Source organism: Dendrobates tinctorius, unplaced genomic scaffold, assembly GCF_039654945.1.
Source record: "Dendrobates tinctorius isolate UK_male_01 unplaced genomic scaffold, ASM3965494v1 ptg000086l, whole genome shotgun sequence".
Lineage (NCBI taxonomy): Eukaryota > Metazoa > Chordata > Amphibia > Anura > Dendrobatidae > Dendrobates > Dendrobates tinctorius.
Genome location: NW_027361754.1, coordinates 26,511,520 through 26,530,998, shown reverse-complemented (window position 1 = coordinate 26,530,998; position 19,479 = coordinate 26,511,520).

Sequence of the window (19,479 nt, the reverse complement as noted above, 5' to 3'; positions counted from 1 at the left end):
ATAATTTTGTAATTATTGCAAGATTATAGATTTTCACTGGGATTATAATCTACCCTGTGTTGCTTCTGCAGTATGATTTACTAAGTACAGCATTTGTGCAGCTTTTACATCTTTAAGGAGCTAAATTACCTTTAAAGTTGATCTGTCACCAGATTTCCAAATGCAAACGGGATAAACTTTGAAATAGTTCTCCTAGACCTGATAGGTCTGGTGTATTTTCTCTGAAAAAAAAATGTTTTAGTAAGGTTGTCACATCCTGAGCATACACATTTCAATATCCGATGCCTTCAGGCTTCCGTCCTCGGGAGCCACCGCACACAATGTAAGGGACACCAAGTTCCTTGCAACAGTCAAACTTTTACTAAACAGTCCAGGTTCATCAGGTGGATACAGGTGGGATATGGCACAGCAATGCAGACTTCCCTTCTTCCTTAGTATGACTCCTCTTCTGTTCTGCCACCCATTCATACTGGACTACCCCAAATCACACTGACTCCATCAGCCTCCGGGATTCGTTGTCCACTCCGGCAGCGCACCCGGTACTGGCCACCTGCCCCTCATGTAACTCCATGTCCACAGACCTCGTGATATCAGAAGACCAGGCCCGCTCCATGGTATCTGGCCTAAGCTCTAGGCTCCAGATGTTGGAATGTCCATCAGGGATCTCCATTTGGCCGTCTACTGCCCTGAATGTGTGACTTATGCTGCTAGTCCTGACCATAACCATTTCCTATCTGCATGCCAATTTGTCCTATATTCTATGCTGTTCTAAGCTTACTCTTATGCTATAGTAACATTATGCTCTAACACTTTATATCCTGTACAGCCCCAAGATACATTATATCACATCACATTAGACAAACGTTACTTTACATATAAAAGTGCAAGACGGTATTCACATAGTGGGTCTGTTGTCTTCAGGGGCAGGAACAAAGTAAGACAGTCCACATTCTTACATTATCTTTCTATCATCTATCTACAGTATTATCTATTATCTAGCTATCATCTATTATCCATTATCTATCTACAATCTATAATATATTGATATTAGATAGAAAGATATATATATATATATATATATATATATATTATTAATCTATCATCTATTATCTAATATCTAAAATCAATAATAGATGATAGGTAGATGATTGAGATTAAATAGATTGATATTAGATTGATAGTAGATAGCTCTATTGATTGACCTACCTATTATCTATGTATAATCTATCTTTTATCTATCTATTATCTGCTATCTATCTATCTATCTATCTATCTATAATCTATGATAAAAATATATATCTAATATCAATCTATTATCTATCTAATATCTATCTAATATCAATACTAGATAGATAATAGATTGATATTAGATTGATAACAGATCTATCTATCTATCTATCTATCATTATAGATAGATAATACAGTGGGGAAAAAAAGTATTTAGTCAGTCAGCAATAGTGCAAGTTCCACCACTTAAAAAGATGAGAGGCGTCTGTAATTTACATCATAGGTAGACCTCAACTATGGGAGACAAACTGAGAAAAAAAAATCCAGAAAATCACATTGTCTGTTTTTTTTTTTCATTTTATTTTCATATTATGGTGGAAAATAAGTATTTGGTTAGAAACAAAATTTCATCTCAATACTTTGTGATATATCCTTTGTTGGCAATGACAGAGGTCAAACGTTTTCTGTAAGTCTTCACAAGGTTGCCACACACTGTTGTTGGTATGTTGGCCCATTCCTCCATGCAGATCTCCTCTAGAGCAGTGATGTTTATGGCTTTTCGCTTGGCAACACGGACTTTCAACTCCCTCCAAAGGTTTTCTATAGGGTTGAGATCTGGAGACTGGCTAGGCCACTCCAGGACCTTGAAATGCTTCTTACGAAGCCACTCCTTCATTGCCCTGGTGGTGTGCTTTGGATCATTGTCATGTTGAAAGACCCAGCCACGTTTCATCTTCAATGCCCTTGCTGATGGAAGGAGGTTTGCACTCAAAATCTCACGATACATGGCCCCATTCATTCTTTCATGTACCCGGATCAGTCATCCTGGGCCCCTTTGCAGAGAAACAGCCCCAAAGCATGATGTTTCCACCACCATGCTTTACAGTAGGTATGGTGTTTGATGGATGCAACTCAGTATTCTTTTTCCTCCAAACACGACAAGTTGTGTTTCTACCAAACAGTTCCAGTTTGGTTTCATCAGACCATAGGACATTCTCCCAAAACTCCTCTGGATCATCCAAATGCTCTCTAGCAAACTTCAGACGGGCCCGGACATGTACAGGCTTAAGCAGTGGGACACGTCTGGCACTGCAGGATCTGAGTCCATGGTGGCGTAGTGTGTTACTTATGGTAGGCCTTGTTACATTGGTCCCAGCTCTCTGCAGTTCATTCACTAGGTCCCCCCGCGTGGTTCTGGGATTTTTGCTCACCGTTCTTGTGATCATTCTGACCCCACGGGGTGGGATTTTGCGTGGAGCACCAGATCGAGGGAGATTATCAGTGGTCTTGTATGTCTTCCATTTTCTAATTATTGCTCCCACAGTTGATTTCTTCACTCCAAGCTGGTTGGCTATTGCAGATTCAGTCTTCCCAGCCTGGTGCAGGGCTACAATTTTGTTTCTGGTGTCCTTTGACAGCTCTTTGGTCTTCACCATAGTGGAGTTTGGAGTCAGACTGTTTGAGGGTGTGCACAGGTGTCTTTTTATACTGATAACAAGTTTAAACAGGTGCCATTACTACAGGTAATGAGTGGAGGAAAGAGGAGACTCTTAAAGAAGAAGTTACAGGTCTGTGAGAGCCAGAAATCTTGATTGCTTGTTTCTGACCAAATACTTATTTTCCACCATAATATGCAAATAAAATGAAAAAAAAACAGACAATGTGATTTTCTGGATTTTTTTTTCTCAGTTTGTCTCCCATAGTTGAGGTCTACCTATGATGTAAATTACAGACGCCTCTCATCTTTTTAAGTGGTGGAACTTGCACTATTGCTGACTGACTAAATACTTTTTTTCCCCACTGTACATGAAATAGATCCGGTATGGGATACAATATGGGATATGTTAGAAGAATGAGAAGAATGTTTTTGTGTTTCCCCTTTGTATAGATATATATTTTGGGGGACACACTGCATCCTGTTTGTGCATTTGTCAGGGCGTGATATTGCAAGTATGGCTGTTTTTTCTCTCTGTCATATTGTTAATTTTTTTTTTCCTCTTTCAGTGAATTTTTTGAACTTAGATAAGGGTTTAGTGTAGGACTCGCAAGATAGTGATGACCCGTGATGTTAGTTGCGAGCTTGTGTATTTTGTCCAAAATAATGACAAATACCTCACTTATTATTTACATCTTTTTTGCACAATTTTTTTGCAGGGTGCAGTTCGGGTCTTTCCAGTGGTGGCTGGGTAATGTGGGGTGTCTAGCCTGTGAGTGCACAAATGGTATTGCTAGCCTGCCTGATGTGATAGGAAGGGCGTTGTCAGGACTGCCACTAGGAATTTTGGGGCCTCACACTGGCAAATTTTTCGGGGCCCCCTTGAGACTCCGCCCAGGCTCCTCCCCAAGAACTGTCCACAGTCCCACCGCTCTATCTTGGAAAAACTCCACTTTTCACCAATCACACATTAACAGTTCTCATCACCAGATCACACTTATAGCCAGCAGCTTTTGGTTTGGCCAAAAGATTTTTTAAGCCACCACCACGACAAGGTAGACTCTTTTGGCCGGGCCCTACTCTACTCTAACCTATTAATCATTTGTTAAAATATCCAATACAATTTTGGAATATTTTTATTTATTTTTCAATTTTGAAAATGACCAATAATATCACATACAGGGGACAAATACCACCGCACCATGACCAGACACAATATTACCACCTCATAGTGACCTATAATACCACATACAAGGGACAGATCCGCCACACCATGTCCAGACCACATATTACCACCACATGGTGACCTATAATGCCACATACAAGGGACAGATCCACCACACCATGTCCAGACCACATATTACCACCACAGTGACCGAATAATATCACATACAAGGAGCAAATACCACCACTCCATGTCCAGACCACATATTACCACCACTTGATGACCAATAATACCACATACAAGGAACAAATACCTCCACACCATGGCCGGACAACATATTACCACTACATAGTGAATGAAAACTACAATACTGATCATTAATAAGAAAACACAACACTAATATCACCTTAAGTGCCATTATACTCAAGAGATCTGTACTTGGCAAGCAGTGTCTGTGTACAGGTAATACAATGATTATCGGTGACATTATACACAGGAGCTCTGTATATAGTATCAGTGTACAGGTAATACAGTGATCAACAGTGATATTATACACACGACCGCTGTATATATTGAACTGGTTATACTGTGATCAATGACATTATACACAGGAGCTCTGTATATAGTGTCAGTGTAAAGGTAATACAGTGATCACTGGTGACATTGTACACAGGACCGGTGTATATAGTGTACAGTGTATAGTGTCAGTGTACAGGTAACACACTGACTCACCAGTGACGACTCTAGGTGAAGTCCTTCATCGTTGCTTTTCATCTTCATCCAGCCAGGGCTCATCTCTGCAGGAAATAACAGTTATCTAGAGCACCATTTGCAGAACACATTACTTAATTTTTTCCCAACTTTTAAACTACACCAGATGAAGAAAGGCGACATTGTGTCGCTCTGCACAGTGGCAGAACCAATTCCCCCATTTAAAACAGTATCCTCAAAAAATAAAATAAATACATCACTGCAGTAATATTATACCTTAATAAGCCCTTATACGGGCCTACACGGCTATAGAGTTTAACTGAACCTGCACCTCTGCACCGGCAGAATCCTGCCGCTAGGGTCCTGTGAACAGATGAGACGGGGACCGATGCGGGCCCCCTCTGTTCATCGGGCCCCATACGCCAGTCAGGGCAGTAAGGCCCTTATGGTGGCCCTGAGCATTGGTAATAGGCTGCTATATGGATAGAGGTGCATCTCAAGTAATGGTGTGAACGACACCCTTTGCAGACATGTGTGCAATTGAAATTCTGGGCGTGCCCCCCAGGGATGTTTGGTTGTTTAGTAAGTGGCTTGTTTTCGCATTTTGCACCTGTGCTGCCCCTGCTTTTTTCTTGGGGAATCCGCTGCATCCTGTTTGTGCATTTGTGTCAGGGAATGATATTGCAAGCATGGCTGTTTTTTCTCTCTCAGTGATATTGCCTTTTGTATAGATGTAAGAAGATGAACCCCAGCAATAGGGAAGGGATAACAGTGTTTCTGAGCCGGAACTATTGGGGCTGTCACTGGTGTTGCAGGGGGAAGGGGTTCCTGACCAGGACAGACCTGTGACCTCTGGTACAAAGGGCGGGACTGAGATAAAAGGGGCTGTGCGCAAACAGGGGGCTTTTGGAGGGAAGACAGACTGCAGGAGAAGGTTAGCTCCCTCCCTGCCGCGGCACACTTTCAGACCGTAATGTGCTTTACTGCACCCTGCCCTACTTTCAGAGACTGTGTAGCCCCAGGGGATAGCCCATTGACACCTCTGCAGGCCGTAAATCCTGCCTGCATCAGCCGGCCCTTGCCTGCTGGCAGTTTTAACGAAGCGGCCCCTGTAAGAGACGCTGAAATAACAGCCGCGGATGCGGCCCCATCACAGGAGTCCTCCTCTTCATCAGTCACACATCAGTGAACCACACCAAGCCCCCCCCGGATACCAGGACACTACTAAAGGACAGTACCTCCGTTACCTCCAGCACCGCTTTCTCGACTGGACGCGTCGCCTCCGGCGCCAACGTGGGACCTTCTGATCCTTCCTTCACCAGACGCCAGAGACTGATAAGTAGAGTTGAGCGAAACGGGTCGAAAAAATTCAAAAGTCGCCGACTTTTGGCAAAGTCGGGTTTCATGAAACGAAACCCGACCCTAGGATGAGGTCGGCCACGAGGTCGGCGACTTACGCGCCAAAGTCGCGTTTCAAAAGTTTGTTTTGCGCTCTTTTTCAGCCAATCAGGATCCACGGACACTATGGGCAACGTGATGACCTAGGCACGGGTCACCACCATCTTTCAGAAGGGCATGCAAGTGATTGGCTTGCTTTGGTGGGCGTCACAGGGGGTATAAAAGGGCGTGCACACCGACCGCCATCTTACTTCTGCAGATCTTAGTATAGGGAGAGGTTGCTGCTGATTCTGTAGGGAGAGCGTTAGGCAGGGAAGAAGACAAAAGAACTGCTTCTGCTGCTAGCGATTTGGCCTGCACAACACACAAGTCACTGTGTGTGCAGTGAAAGGGGAGGCTATATTGTGGTGTATCAGTGGTGTTGGTTGTTGGGCTGCCTTCTAAGGCTTCCTGACACGCTGGCATTGCTGTTTACCCACTGCTCCGCAAACTGCTTTTTTAAAAGCAATCCAATCTCCCTTATCCTCTAGTCACTTTTGTCACAGCTGTGCCATCGAGCGTGTCACATAGCGCTCAGATATCAGTGGGCCTCACACAATCCACAAGTGTCCAGTGTCCAAAAGTGTACGAAGAGATTCAAAATCTCCATTATCCTCTCGTCACTTTGGTCACAGGCAGCTGTGCCATCGAGCGTGTCACATAGTGCTCAGATATCAGTGGGCCTCACACAATCTACAAGTGTCCAGTGTCCAAAAGTGTACGCAGAGATTCAAAATCTCCATTATCCTCTCGTCACTTTGGTCACAGGCAGCTGTGCCATCGAGCGTGTCACATAGCGCTCAGATATCAGTGGGCCTCACACAATCCACAAGTGTCCAGTGTCCAAAAGTGTATGCAGAGATTCAAAATCTCCATTATCCTCTCGTCACTTTGGTCACAGGCAGCTGTGCCATCGAGCGTGTCACATAGCGCTCAGATATCAGTGGGCCTCACACAATCCACAAGTGTCCAGTGTCCAAAAGTGTATGCAGAGATTCAAAATCTCCATTATCCTCTCGTCACTTTGGTCACAGGCAGCTGTGCCATCGAGCGTGTCACATAGCGCTCAGATATCAGTGGGCCTCACACAATCTACAAGTGTCCAGTGTCCAAAAGTGTACGCAGAGATTCAAAATCTCCATTATCCTCTCGTCACTTTGGTCACAGGCAGCTGTGCCATCGAGCGTGTCACATAGCGCTCAGATATCAGTGGGCCTCACACAATCTACAAGTGTCCAGTGTCCAAAAGTGTACGCAGAGATTCAAAATCTCCATTATGCTCTCGTCACTTTGGTCACAGGCAGCTGTGCCATCGAGCGTGTCACATAGCGCTCAGATATCAGTGGGCCTCACACAATCTACAAGTGTCCAGTGTCCAAAAGTGTACGCAGAGATTCAAAATCTCCATTATCCTCTCGTCACTTTGGTCACAGGCAGCTGTGCCATCGAGCGTGTCACATAGCGCTCAGATATCAGTGGGCCTCACACAATCTACAAGTGTCCAGTGACCAAAAGTGTACGCAGAGATTCAAAATCTCCATTATCCTCTCGTCACTTTGGTCACAGGCAGCTGTGCCATCGAGCGTGTCACATAGCGCTCAGATATCAGTGGGCCTCACACAATCTACAAGTGTCCAGTGTCCAAAAGTGTACGCAGAGATTCAAAATCTCCATTATCCTCTCGTCACTTTGGTCACAGGCAGCTGTGCCATCGAGCGTGTCACATAGCGCTCAGATATCAGTGGGCCTCACACAATCTACAAGTGTCCAGTGTCCAAAAGTGTACGCAGAGATTCAAAATCTCCATTATCCTCTCGTCACTTTGGTCACAGGCAGCTGTGCCATCGAGCGTGTCACATAGCGCTCAGATATCAGTGGGCCTCACACAATCTACAAGTGTCCAGTGTCCAAAAGTGTACGCAGAGATTCAAAATCTCCATTATCCTCTCGTCACTTTGGTCACAGGCAGCTGTGCCATCGAGCGTGTCACATAGCGCTCAGATATCAGTGGGCCTCACACAATCTACAAGTGTCCAGTGTCCAAAAGTGTACGCAGAGATTCAAAATCTCCATTATGCTCTCGTCACTTTGGTCACAGGCAGCTGTGCCATCGAGCGTGTCACATAGCGCTCAGATATCAGTGGGCCTCACACAATCTACAAGTGTCCAGTGTCCAAAAGTGTACGCAGAGATTCAAACTCTCACTTATCCTCTAGTCACTTAGGTCACAGCTGTGCCATCGAGCGTGTCACATAGCGCTCAGATATCAGTGGGCCTCACACAATCTACAAGTGTCCAGTGTCCAAAAGTGTACGCAGAGATTCAAAATCTCCATTATCCTCTCGTCACTTTGGTCACAGGCAGCTGTGCCATCGAGCGTGTCACATAGCGCTCAGATATCAGTGGGCCTCACACAATCTACAAGTGTCCAGTGTCCAAAAGTGTACGCAGAGATTCAAAATCTCCATTATCCTCTCGTCACTTTGGTCACAGGCAGCTGTGCCATCGAGCGTGTCACATAGCGCTCAGATATCAGTGGGCCTCACACAATCTACAAGTGTCCAGTGTCCAAAAGTGTACGCAGAGATTCAAAATCTCCATTATCCTCTCGTCACTTTGGTCACAGGCAGCTGTGCCATCGAGCGTGTCACATAGCGCTCAGATATCAGTGGGCCTCACACAATCTACAAGTGTCCAGTGTCCAAAAGTGTACGCAGAGATTCAAAATCTCCATTATCCTCTCGTCACTTTGGTCACAGGCAGCTGTGCCATCGAGCGTGTCACATAGCGCTCAGATATCAGTGGGCCTCACACAATCTACAAGTGTCCAGTGTCCAAAAGTGTACGCAGAGATTCAAAATCTCCATTATCCTCTCGTCACTTTGGTCACAGGCAGCTGTGCCATCGAGCGTGTCACATAGCGCTCAGATATCAGTGGGCCTCACACAATCCACAAGTGTCCAGTGTCCAAAAGTGTATGCAGAGATTCAAAATCTCCATTATCCTCTCGTCACTTTGGTCACAGGCAGCTGTGCCATCGAGCGTGTCACATAGCGCTCAGATATCAGTGGGCCTCACACAATCCACAAGTGTCCAGTGTCTAAAAGTGTACGCAGAGATTCAAAATCTCCATTATCCTCTCGTCACTTTGGTCACAGGCAGCTGTGCCATCGAGCGTGTCACATAGCGCTCAGATATCAGTGGGCCTCACACAATCTACAAGTGTCCAGTGTCCAAAAGTGTACGCAGAGATTCAAAATCTCCATTATCCTCTCGTCACTTTGGTCACAGGCAGCTGTGCCATCGAGCGTGTCACATAGCGCTCAGATATCAGTGGGCCTCACACAATCTACAAGTGTCCAGTGTCCAAAAGTGTACGCAGAGATTCAAAATCTCAATTATCCTCTCGTCACTTTGGTCACAGGCAGCTGTGCCATCGAGCGTGTCACATAGCGCTCAGATATCAGTGGGCCTCACACAATCCAAAAGTGTCCACTGTCCACAAGTGTGTGCAGAAATTCTAAATCTCCCCTGTCCTATAGACACCTTTTACCTTGTTTTACATTACTATATAGTTTGTTGGATTTTGTCTACATTTCTACCAAAAATGAGGAAGGCTGGTGGAATAGGCCGTGGAATTGGGCGGGGGTTGGCAGCTGGTAATGATGGTGTTGGTGGTGGATCTGATGGTAGTGGCAAGAGCAAAATAGGACCGAATGCAGGAGGTGCTGACCCTGCGTCATCGTCTGGCTACATAAGGCCTCGAACGCTTAGTTTTCTAGGAGTTGGCAAACCGCTTTTAAAGGCAGAGCATCAGGAAAAAGTTTTGTCTTACATTGCTGACTCAGCCTCCAGCTCTATCGCCTCCTCTTCTTCAGTTGTAAAAAGTAAAAGCACTGAGTCGTCATTGGAGGCTCATGTTCATGAACCACACCTTTCCTTGTGTCCTTCACCCCAACCAAGATTGAAGGATGACGCAGGCCATACTACTGATTACTCCATGGAGCTGTTTTCACATACCATGCCTGGATTATCAAGTCAAATGGTGAATTACCCAGGCCAAGATGAATCTGACATGGAGTGCACTGATGCACAGCCGCTGATGGATGATTCTGCTGGTACATTCACTCAGAGCACTACATTGTCCTCGCAGTATACAGAGCCAGATTTTGACCCTGATGAGACTCAGGTGCCCCTTCCCGCACACTATACCACCATACACGGTGACACAGAGAAAGGTGCACATGACATAGAAGAGGAGGTGATGGATGACCCAGTTGTTGACCCAGATTGGCATCCATTGGGGGAAGAGGGTGCTGCTTCCAATAGCTCAGATGAGGAGCATCCACAGCAGACATCGACATCGCAACAGCTGTTATCTGGCAGGCCCGGAGCACTCCAAAGACAGGTTCCAAACATCAAAAGAGTTGCTGGACAGCTTGTCCAGAGGGTCAAAAGATCACAGCGTGCTAGGCCACAAAATGTCTGCCAAAGTAGGAAGAGTGCAGTGTGGCACTTTTTTGAACAAAATCCTCATGATCAGGCCAAGGTTATCTGTAAGAAGTGCGCAAAGACCTTTAGCCGAGGGAAAAATCTGAAAAATTTGAATACCAGTTGCATGCTTAGACATTTAACCAGCATGCACTTGCAAGCGTGGACACAATACCAAACCTCAAGTGCCACATGTGCAACTGATCACAACGAAGGTAGTCAGCAATGCTACATTGTTTCCCCCACTGTAAGCCCACCGGTTAGCACAGCAGCAAATGTTGAGGTGTCGTTGCAAGGCCACAGCAGTCAGGGAATCCCACTGTTATATCAACGAAAGACTGATTCTAGGCCATCAGAAAGAACACCAACTCCATCACCATCATCAACCCTCTCTCAGTCCGCCCTGTCCACCGCTACTTCCACCATATGCAGCTCTCAAGTCCGGCTCACCCTCCCAGACACTATGAGTAGGTCAAGAAAGTACTCAGTCTCTCATCCGCGTACACTGGGTTTGAACGCCCACATTGCCAAACTAATCTCGTTTGAGATGATGCCCTTTCGGTTGGTGGAAAGCACAGCTTTCCGCGAACTCATGGCCTATGCAGTACCACGCTATGACCTACCCAGTCGCCACTTCTTCCCTCGCAAAGCCATCCCAGCCCTCCACCATCATGTGAAAGACCGCATTGTCCATGCACTCAAGCAGTCAGTGAGCGGAAAGGTGCACCTCACAACTGATGCATGGTCCAGTAGGCATGGCCAGGGCCGTTACGTGTCCATCACTGCGCACTGGGTTAATGTGGTGGATGCAGGGTCCACAGGGGACAGCGGTGGTGGGACAGTGCTGCCTAGCCCACGGTATAGGAAACAGTTGGCTGTAGGCGTTCGACCCTCCTCCTCCTCCTCCTCCTCCAGAAGCGAAAGCTCGTCCACAGAGCGCAGTCGTACGAGCACTCCATCTGCAGCTGCCACTGTTGCACACGATATGTCCCCCTATCGAGCAGCTAGTGGAAAGCGTCAGCAGGCTGTGTTGCAGATGATGTGTTTGGGCGACAGACACACCGCCGAGGTGCTGGCCGAGTACTTGAAGCGACAAACTGAGTCATGGCTGGGCAGTGTACATCTTGAGGCAGGCAAGGTAGTTAGTGATAACGGCCGTAATTTTGTGGCAGCCATAGCCCTTTCAAAACTCAGCCACATACCTTGCTTGGCTCACACATTGAACCTGGTGGTGCAGTGCTTCCTCAAAAATTATCCGGAGTTAACAGCCCTGCTCCAGAAGGTGCGAAGACTGTACGCGCACATCCGCCGGTCGCCTGTACACTCCGTTCGTATGCAGAAGCTGCAGCGATTGCTCCACCTTCCCAACCACCGCCTCATTATCGACATTGCAACAAGGTGGAACTCCACCCTGCACATGGTGGAGCGGCTGTGCGAGCAGAGGCAGGCCATAATGCATTTGTGGGAGGATACACGGCCAGGCACTTTGAGAGCAGACATGGAGTTGACAGGCGTGCAGTGGTCGAAGCTGAAAGACCTTTGTAAAGTCCTTCAGTGTTTTGAGGAATGCACACGGCTGGTAAGCGCAGACGACGCCATCCTAAGCATGAGCATCCCACTTATGCGTCTGCTCATGCAAACTTTGACGCACCTTAAGGAGCAGGCGTCTGCAGCCAATGTTGATGAGGAGGAAGAGGAGGAGGGAATCCTTGATGACATTCAGCCATTGTCTGCTCAGGGACCTCTCCTGGACGAAGTGGAGGAAGAAGAGGAGGAGGAGGAGGAGGATGATGGGGATGATTACTTAGGGGAGGAGGATGCATCTCGTGGGGCAAGTGAAAATGTTGGCGTGGCAAGGTCTGGTACAGGGTTTGTGCGTGACTGGAGGGATGTGGATTTGCCAGAAAGTGCTCCTCCACCCAGCAATCGCAGTGCATCATTGACACCGGGAACATTGGCCCACATGTCAGATTATGCCTTGCGGATCCTAAAAAGGGACCCCCGCATTGCCAAAATGATGAACGATGACGACTACTGGTTGGCCAGCATCCTGGATCCACGCTATAAAGGCAAATTACAAAACATCATGCCACAGGAGAACCTTGACCTAATATTGGCTAATAAACAAGCAACTCTGGTAAATCGGTTGCTTGAGGCATTCCCAGCACACAGCAGCGGTGATGGTTCTCACACGAGCCGTACGGGCCGGGGGCAGCTTGGCAGAGGTGTTCGTGGTGCACACAGCAGAAGTGGCGTTGGAGACGGGTTTCATGACAATGTTGTGGACTGATTTTTCAAATACCGCTCACACAACTGGTAATACTGCATCGATGGAAAGTGACAGGAGACAGCAGTTGTCAACTATGGTTACAAACTACTTTTCCTCCCATATTGATGTTCTCCCACACAGGTCATTCCCCTTTGACTATTGGGCCGCTAAACTGGACACCTGGCCTGAATTGGCCCAATATGCCTTACAGGAGCTCGCTTGCCCAGCTGCAAGTGTGCTATCGGAAAGAGTCTTCAGTGCAGCTGGATCAATCCTTACAGAAAAAAGGACCCGTCTGTCAACCCAAAATGTGGATGATCTAACCTTCATTAAAATGAACCACGCATGGGTTTCCAAGGATTTTGTCCCACCTTCCCCTGATGACACATAGGGTGACAGAAAAATGGCTTGCTTTGGTCCACCTCTTCCTGGTACTTCACCTATTTCGCCTTTTGCATCAGCTGAATGTCCAACATCAACATATGCCACTTTCTAAAACTCCCTAACTGTGCTGCCTCCCCCCCCATGGCCGGGGTCACCACCTACCGCACGACACCGTGCGAGTGCCGTTGCCCTGGACAGGTGGGTAGGCCGACTCTTGGGCGCGGGCACTGGCACAGGGTCCCTCATAGTGCAATCAAGTGTCTCTGACGGCGGTGGTGCACACCCGCCGTCAGACACACCGCTGTACTATGAGGGGCCCAGTGCCAGTACCGACGCCCACGAGTGGGCCCCCCTTGCTTGGGCAGGGCCCCAGCATTTGCAATCTTTACCTCTCCCTGCTCCTCCGCTGTGTAATCTGGGCCGTCAAATCCATACTGTGCCTGACACCGTCTGAGCCTGCCTCCTGAGACATATATTTTGAATGTGTACGCTATCCATACATGTTATCCAGGGATACGGTACCCTTTCTAACCTTTGTGCAATGACGTGCAATCCATACTGGGCCTAACACCGTCTGAGCCTGCCTCATGCTGTATAGACATATATTTTGAATGTGTACGCTATCCATACATGTTATCCGGGGATACGGTACCCTTTCTAACCTTTGTGCAATGACGTGCAATCCATACTGGGCCTAACACCGTCTGAGCCTGCCTCATGCTGTATAGACATATATTTTGAATGTGTACGCTATCCATACATGTTATCCAGGGATACGGTACCCTTTCTAACCTTTGTGCAATCATGTGCAATCCATACTGGGCCTAACACCGTCTGAGCCTGCCTCATGCTGTATAGACATATATTTTGAATGTGTACGCTATCCATACATGTTATCCAGGGATACGGTACCCTTTCTAACCTTTGTGCAATGACGTGCAATCCATACTGGGCCTAACACCGTCTGAGCCTGCCTCATGCTGTATAGACATATATTTTGAATGTGTACGCTATCCATACATGTTATCCAGGGATACGGTACCCTTTCTAACCTTTGTGCAATCACGTGCAATCCATACTGGGCCTAACACCGTCTGAGCCTGCCTCATGCTGTATAGACATATATTTTGAATGTGTACGCTATCCATACATGTTATCCAGGGATACGGTACCCTTTCTAACCTTTGTGCAATCACGTGCAATCCATACTGGGCGTGAGAACGGCTGGCGAGCTGTTAAGCAAGCTACAGCACCTGTCCAGACAAGTACAGGGATTCCCTAGCGAGGAGACTTATTTGATTGTTTTCAATGTTGGGACAGCAATTTTTGGGGAGCACTATACTCTGGAGAATGATAGATGGGGCCCACCATACACTGGAACATTCCAAAGGTGGACATCAGACACTGGAGCAGCATTTACAGGGCCCATTATACACTAGAGCATTAGAAATGGGGCCCATTATGTTTGGAGCATTATTTGGGCCCATAAGACAGTGGAGCTTCATCCATGGGGACCAACATATACTGTAGCATTATGTGGAGCTCATCATATACTGTTTCAAACATTATATGGGACCAATGATTCTGTATGGAGAAATAGATGGGCCTCGTCATGAGATGTAAAAAGTGAGGTATTTTTCATTGTACTATACCGCTATTTATCTGCCGTATCGGAGCATGATGAGTTGTGGTATGTGTTAAAGGGGCGCTCTTTCGCCCAGGGCACCTGAAAACCTGCAGCCAGCCCTCCCCCCCCACAACTTTAGCCAAATAACACCCATTTTTCAGTGCGTAACTTATATTATGAAGTTAATTTAGGTTGACAAGCTTAAGTAAGAAGAATTGATGCTTTTGGCATTCAAATGGGCACTGTTGGTGTGTTTCCTGTCCTCATCTCACTGCCGACTTTTATTCCCCATTGACTTACATTGGGTTTCGTGTTTCGGGACGACCCCGACTTTTCCCTATAATCGGACGATCTTGCTCGACCCGACTTTTGGAAAAGTCGGGTTTCACGAAACGAAACGCGACCCTAAAAAGCCAAAAGTCGCTCAACTCTACTGATAAGTTACTCACCATTTATTAATCTGTTCACACTGTGTTTGCAGCTGCCATTATACTGATACCGCGTTATTGCTGCACACTGTTCCAATTGCATACGTTGTGCCACTCTATATACTGAAGCTCTTTATTCCCTGCATGGAGAAATTGCTGTTACTTCTCTCTATATATAAAATACCCATTAACACTCGCTCTGCCTTCTGCTCATCACTGCATCCTGCGTACCTGCTATACACAATTGGCGTAGTCTAACAGCATGGAGGCGACAGACCAAGGAGTTGAGGGTGGCCCAAGGTCCAGTATATAACTAGGGGCCATGTTGAGCAATTTGCCCAAATTCACAGGCAGTAACACCATGCTGGAGCTTGACCATGAGAATGCAACCGATGACCCCTGCTTTAGAATCTGAGGTGGCCATTATGGCTTTGGATGGCGAAGGCTGGGACTCAGTAATGTTGCGACCCCCCCCAGGGAATGTGATTCCTTCTCCGAAGTGTTGCAGATCCTGGAGGAGACCCATGGGGACCCCACTGACAAAAAAAAACTGATGACCCATCTGTTTAGCCATGTGCAGAGGGAGGGGGAGACAGTGACCCAATATATAAATGATCTGCAGGAACTACACACAGCAATTGTACGGAAGGATGGTGTGGGAGTGGGGCCCATTGAGATGATGTTACGTGACCTTTTGGTGATTGGACTGCGAGATACCCTGACAAAGCAGGCCCTTTGAGAACGCGTGTGGGTGAACCCCCGTGTGACATTTTCCGAGATAGGAAGCGAGGCGCACATGCGGGAACAGGAACAGGGGGGCACTTAGGTCTCCGTGAGTACAGTGTCAGAGCCCCAATGGGTGCAAGAAATGAGGATAGAGCTCTAAGACATAAAGGGCGAGTTGGCCAAAGTTAAAAGAAGGACGGAGGCTGCGTCTGGGGCAGGAAAAGGGGTAGCGTCCCGACGTGATCCCTGTAGAAACTGTCAACAATAATCCCTCACATGCTATGAATGTGGAGAGCCAGGACATTTTGCATGGGGGTATTCGCAACATGGGAGGAGCCAACCTCGCCACCCGTTAAACTAGAGGGCTCTGAGCTGGAGGGATGCCGCTCGGAGCCAGAACTGAAGCAGGGGTGTAGTGGAAGTCCCGAAAATCTAGTGTCAACATGTCCTTTGGTCTGGGTGGAGTTTTAAGGCCGTGCTGTGGGCTGTTTAGTAGATACCGGCTCTCAAGTGACCACCATGCTTGAGGCCTATTTCCAGGAGCATTTACCCGAAGCCATGAGACCTGAATGGGGACCCGTGATAAAATTGTTGGCAGCCATCTAGTTACCTATCCCAGTCACAGATTTCTCTCTGTGGCAAAGACCTGGGACGGAGGGGTGTGGTGTTGACTCAGTGGGAAGTGAGCAGCGGACACTTGGTCATGCTAGGGATGAATGTTTTAAAGGAATTCGGCAGCCTCCTTTTCAATGAGCCCTCTCATGAAACTTTGAAGCAATGGAGCACCCACATCCCTCAGAGAAGGATCTTCCAGCAGTTGGTGAGGGAGATGCAAGCCCAAGAGTCATGCCGAGAGGGAGAAGTGCTAGGGAAGGTAATTGCGCCATTGTCAGCCAAGCTTGTGTTGCCACCCAGACAGACAGTGGTCTCTCTACCCATACGAGCTCCTATTCCTCTAGAAGGAGTGGAAGTTCAAGTGGAGCCGTCTTTCACGGGGCAGTTACCCTCAGGATTTTTGGTGGCTCACGCTCTGGCCACAGTAAAAGACAGGACAGTGCCCATACGGTGTGTGAACCTGGAAGATCATGAAATTGCCGTGTGGCCCTGAAGTGAAGTGGCCAAGGTAGTGGGACTGCCTGAAGATATTCTACCCCTCAAAGCGCTACAACTCAGGATATGTCCGAGGGACCCCTGGACTATGACCGTAAATTCAACCCAGGCGTCAGAACCGCTACATACCCAAGAGGGGCAAATGATCTTGGAACAGATGCGGGCTGAACTCTCTGAACTCACACAGCCTCAGTTGCAACAAGTGAAGGCTTTCCTGTGGCGATATCAGGAGGTGTTTGCCCGCCACGAGGATGATTTTGGCTGCACCACAGCCATTACCCATGAAATACCTACCGGAGGCACAACACCTATCAGAGAGTGATACAGGCAGATACTCCCACAGCTGTACCAGGAGGTGAAGACGATGCTGGGACAGATGTTGCAAAAGGGGCGTCATCCGAGAAAGTCAGAACCCCTGGGTCACCCCGATTGTCCTGGTATGGAAGAAGGACGGGACCCTGCGCTTCTGTGTGGACTAATGGAAGCTTAACGCTTATACGGTCAAGGACTCGTACCCGCTTCCACATATAGAAGAGTGTCTGCGCTTGGGAAAGCAAAGTTTTTCTCTACGTTGGATCTGGCCAGCAGATACTGGCAGTTGCATATGTTGGAACAGGACTAAGCAAAGACGGCCATATTACCCATGGGTCTATTTGAGTTCAATCGGATGCCCTTTGGCCTGGCCACGCCCCCGAGACATTCTAGTGGCTATGATGGAAAGGTGCTTGGGCGACCTGAACTTCAAAGCCACTTTGATTTACTTAGACCATATCATCATTTACGTGGCTTCGTTTGAAGTTCATCTACAGCGCCTGGAGCAGGTGCCCAGCTGTCGCCAGAAACACGGGCTGAAAGTAATACCGCAGAAATGCAACCTATTTCATACGGAGATCGAATATTTGGGGCATGTAGTGTCAGCAGAAGGCGTGAGACCGTCTTGGGAAAAGATCGTTGTAATTCAGGATTTGCCTACTCCTTAAACGGTGAAAAACATCCGGGCATTTTTGGGCCCAACAGGATATTATCGCCGCTTCGTGAAGAACTTTGCCCATCGAGTCAGGCTGCTGCTGGATTTTTTGAAGAGAGCACCGTCCAGTGCCAGAAGTTGGCAAGAACCCCAAAAGAAGGTTTTCAGGATTTCAAGAGAACGTTAACGGAGGCCCCCATATTGGCTTACGTGGATTTTTCTCAGCCATTTATCCGGCACACTGACGGGAGCTTGCACAGATTGGGGGCTGTGTTGTCTCAGATGCAGGGCGGAAGAGAGAAGGTGATCGCGTATGCCAGTCGGTCCCTTCACGATTCCGAACGTATTCCAGACAGCTATAGTTCCTTTAAGCTGGAGCTGCACGCATTGGTGTGGGCCATGATGGAGAGATTGGCGGAGTATCTGTCGGGCTCTGAGGTTCTTCTACGCATGGATAACAACCCGCTAGAACATTTGGAGAATGACAATTTAGGGGCCCTGGAACAGCGATGGGTAGCCAGGATGGCAACATTTAGGTATAAGATCGCCTACAAGAGAGGGGCAGAGAATGTGCATGCCGATGCTCTTTCTAGAATCCTCGATGCTGCCCCCGGGCTGAACAGAGATGAAGAGCTGAAAGATGAGGAGATTCCCCGTTCTCAGAGTCCGCCAGGATGGTGATGGCAACACAGGACCTGCTGTGTGTAAGGCTGACCGAGGGTATCTTGGGGCGGTCCAGGGATGAATGGGTCCGGATGCAGCATGAGAATGAAGAGATCGTCCTCCTGCTACAGTGGGTGACCTCTGGAAGACTTCCCAGTGAGGTTCAAAGGAGCACTCTCTCTTTTGATACTCTACAGATTCTCCGCTGGTGGGAACGTCTACAGATGAAAAACGGGCTATTATATCGAAAAATACAGCTACAAACAGAGCTGGCTGCCACATGGCAGGTCATTGCGCTTGGAACCTTGCTATCTGAAATTGCCCATGAGGTGCATGAAGGAGGAGTGCATTTTGGTCCAGAGAAAACTTTCTGTTGGCTACAGCGACTAATCTACCATCCCCGTCTAAAGGTGGAGGTCAATGAGATCTGCAGGAAATGCCGCAAGTGCAAATAACTAAACCACTGGAACAAAGGGTTCCCATACAGACTATTGTGACAACTGCTCATCTAGAACTTCTAATGATAGATTATCTCACCATTGGAACAGCTCATTGTAGTGTCGTGATGTCGGCGATAAAGAATTCAGAAACGTACACTGATGTGCTGGTGCTTGGCTGCCCGGCCGTGCTTTTTTTTATTCCTTACTTCCTCCTTCCTCTCCACGTCCCTCCCCCGACTCCTCCTCTCCCCTACATCACTGTTACTAAGCAAAGAATGCAAACAAGGGCAACAGCCCACAAACAACAGGAGATGTGACAACATCACACCTCTTCTTTTCTCACAACAAAAAAAAACTGAAACATTTGAAGAATATTGTCATTCAAACATTAAGTCTCAC